This window comes from Aptenodytes forsteri, unplaced genomic scaffold, assembly GCF_000699145.1.
Source record: "Aptenodytes forsteri isolate BGI_AS27 unplaced genomic scaffold, ASM69914v1 Scaffold61, whole genome shotgun sequence".
Classification (NCBI taxonomy): domain Eukaryota; kingdom Metazoa; phylum Chordata; class Aves; order Sphenisciformes; family Spheniscidae; genus Aptenodytes; species Aptenodytes forsteri.
The window spans coordinates 1,367,621-1,370,779 of NW_008794443.1; positions in this window are offsets into that span (position 1 = coordinate 1,367,621).

Sequence of the window (3,159 nt, forward strand, 5' to 3'; positions counted from 1 at the left end):
CCTTTCCCCCCCGCCCCAAAACGGAGCGGACCTGCTTCTTTTTCTCCGCCGCTGATCAGCACCAGATTTTTCCGCCTCTTTTCCTCTCCCTTCCATTCTCCCCCCCCCGGGTGATTGATGGCCGGGAGGATGAGAATATTGCCACGGGCAGAAATCAGTTGCAGATGAGGCGGACTTCGGGCGATCTGCTGTGCAATCGTTAAACTATTTCCACCGCCGCTTTAGCTCAAATAAAATAAAAGAATAGGGTATGGGGAGCCGCGCTCTATCGGTTGCACATCTGTGGTACAGAGCCCTTCCCATCTATTTCGGGTTTCGAACAAAAGTGCAGAGGAAAGAACGGGAACGTTCAGTATATCGATTAACCTCAGCGCCAGAGGACGTGTGCTAGTTCGGGTATCGTAAAGGAAGGAAATTTTCCTGGTGGAAAGGCAGTAGACTTTTGTTGCTTGAAGAGTTTGCACTGGGAATGAACTTACATCCATGTACCCTGCAAGTAGTTTTTGTGCTTACTGGAATATTACCAAGGCTTATATCCGATACAGCTCTACCTGTTTCTTGAGTCGTAACGTAGTATTTCAGTTTGTGTGAGTTTTTGCAGCAATTCTTATTTGTTATATACAATAATCTCGGCGTTTTACGCACAGTGGGGATTTCTCTTTTTCTCTAAGAGATGTTCCGGGGACAGAACATGCTTTAGCTCATTTTCAGCCTGCATTAAAGTTGATCTGGACAATCCCTTATTGCCTACTACCATTTCTCTTACGAGGGCACTCTTACGAGAAACTTATGCTTGGCAATCTAACTTTTACGTATAGGATTAACCCCATCAAATTCAAAATTCAGCCTGTGTGAAGTGTTTGTGGAGTCGGGGCGCCACAGCTTTGCCATGCGGGTTTTTGGGGGAAAAATCTGCACCCTACTGAAATGAGTGGGAAGGATCCTAGTGATATGGCGAGGCCCAGATTTTCCCTTGTATTTTTAGCCTAAGAACTTACTGTCCTCTTTGCGGTGTCCAACCAGCCAAAAACCAGCTGTATACAATGGCCACTCTTGCTTTTCGAAGGCAGTCTCCCATCTCGAAAAAGGCAGCTCGCCTCAAATTTGCAAACCGCAGGATGGGAAATGGAATTTGCCTTCAGTATAAAAATCCCAAGTGTTTGCAAACAGCCCTGAGAAGAATCCGGGCTCTTGGCTTGACCTCTCTGCGCTGAATTCCAGCTTGGGGAGTTTGCGGTCTTGCAAAGAGGGCGAACGAGCAAAGTCTTCCTGAGCACCCGGTCGTCTTTCCGGAGCGAGGAAAACAGTCAAGCTGGAGGGAATTTTGGGTGCCCAGGAAGTGCAGGATTAGGCCCCAAGCCAAACTCCGTTTAAAGTAGCCTTGAAGACCTGCCCGTATTGGAGTAACTTTGCTCGTGGCGTGTGTTGGCATTGTCGTGTTAAGCTGGTATAGTCGTGGGAAACCTGCCCGAGAAGCAGAGTAAACTCCTGGGCAGTTAGTCCTCCCTGAGCTCTGTGCTGTTCCCATTAAATTGTTCGCAGTACCTCTGCCGGCTCCCATATCGTAGCTGCAGTGACCGTGGGGCCGGCAGAGCCAGGGACTTGCTCCGTCCAAGGGCCTTGCTCCTGACCTTTTATTTTTAAATCTGCTGAAAAAAACCCACCCTCCTCTGTAGTCGCCCAGGCTCGGAGATCCCCTGCGATAAAGCAAGGACCGGAGTGTCAGCGCGTCCAGCACAGCTTAGGGCAAAGAAACTTCTCAGCCGCTCAAATCAGACTCTTAAAAACCTGAGCGGCTGATAAAATCGTCCTTTTGGGAGTGGGAATGAGGGGTGGGAATGAGGGAGTGGGAACGAGGGGTGGTCAGTCCTCCGTGCCTCCCCTGAGCACTGGCAGGAGCTGTGCTTGCCGTTTCCCGGACCTTTGTTTCTTGCACAGCTCTGTTTAGGGAGGGAGCGACAAGGGGCGGTGGGGGCCAGGGCTTTCCTGGGTGTAAATTAGCTCCGATGGTGGGAACGGAGCAACCCAACACGCCTTTCTACCAGTTGTGGAGCTGGGCTGGGCCGCTACCCCCATTCCAGCCAAGATTTCAATCCTTTGGAGTTGAGCTTTGGAAACGGCGTCAGGATCAGGCCCTCGCTTTGGTCACTCTCTCCGATGTGGCTTAAGCCTCCTTCTCTGATACAGAGCTCAGGCGACTTGTCCAGAGAGGGGAAAAGACCGGCATTCGGTTCACGGTTCGATTTCATTGTGGTTACTGGGCCCAATCCTGCAGTTTTAGGAGAGACTGTCTCAATGTCAAGTGTGAGGTCAGCCCCCAGCACGTTTGGTAGCAACTGAAAATACCAACTGGGCTGCGAGCTGTTACGTTACCCCCCAAAGCCTCTGGCCCCACAGTGCCACATGTTTTTATCCTTCGGTATCGGAGATACTGCAGTCAGTGCCGCGGGTAAATAACACAGACGTTGGGTTTTATGTCGTCAAAACTGAGAAGGCTGGCGCAGTGTAAAGCAGGGATTAAAAAAGAGGGCAAAACCGCACTCAAGTCGACTGGATTTCTGCTGTTGTGACCAGGATATGGGTGTAAAGGGAGAGGGAAACGGCAGGAAGGATCCTGAACCGTCACTCAAAGGTCCACAGCTTCAGCCGCAACCCCCTTTCTCCTTCCCTCTTTCCCCCTCTTGCTCCAGCAGCTGGGAACCTGATCCTGCAAGCGCAACCCCGCTGCGTGGGACAGGGCTTGATTTTTTATGCAAGTTTGGTAATGAATGACCAAGCAAGCCGAAAGCCAGCGTGGTTGGCATTCGAGACAACTCCCATCTCTGACTGCAGGATGGCCTTATGCGGCGTGTGCGCTGAATTAAAAAAAATAATAATCCTGGTGGCCACTATGTACTAGAACTGGTTTTATCTGGTTCCAGTTATGCTTGTTTTGAGTAAGACGAGCGGTGCCAGATTCTGATCTCATTTGCACCAGTGGAGTCATTCGGAGGAGCCGGTCCCAGTTTACCTCACTCTAAGTGAAAGCAGAACTGGGCCTGCTGGGAGAAGCGCTCCCCGGGGAAATCGCTGGTGCCTGCCTGCAAATCAAACACGGGTAAAAGTGAACGACTTTTGGGACCCTTCCCAGAGGCGGGGGGGGGTTTTACGCCGGCCCCG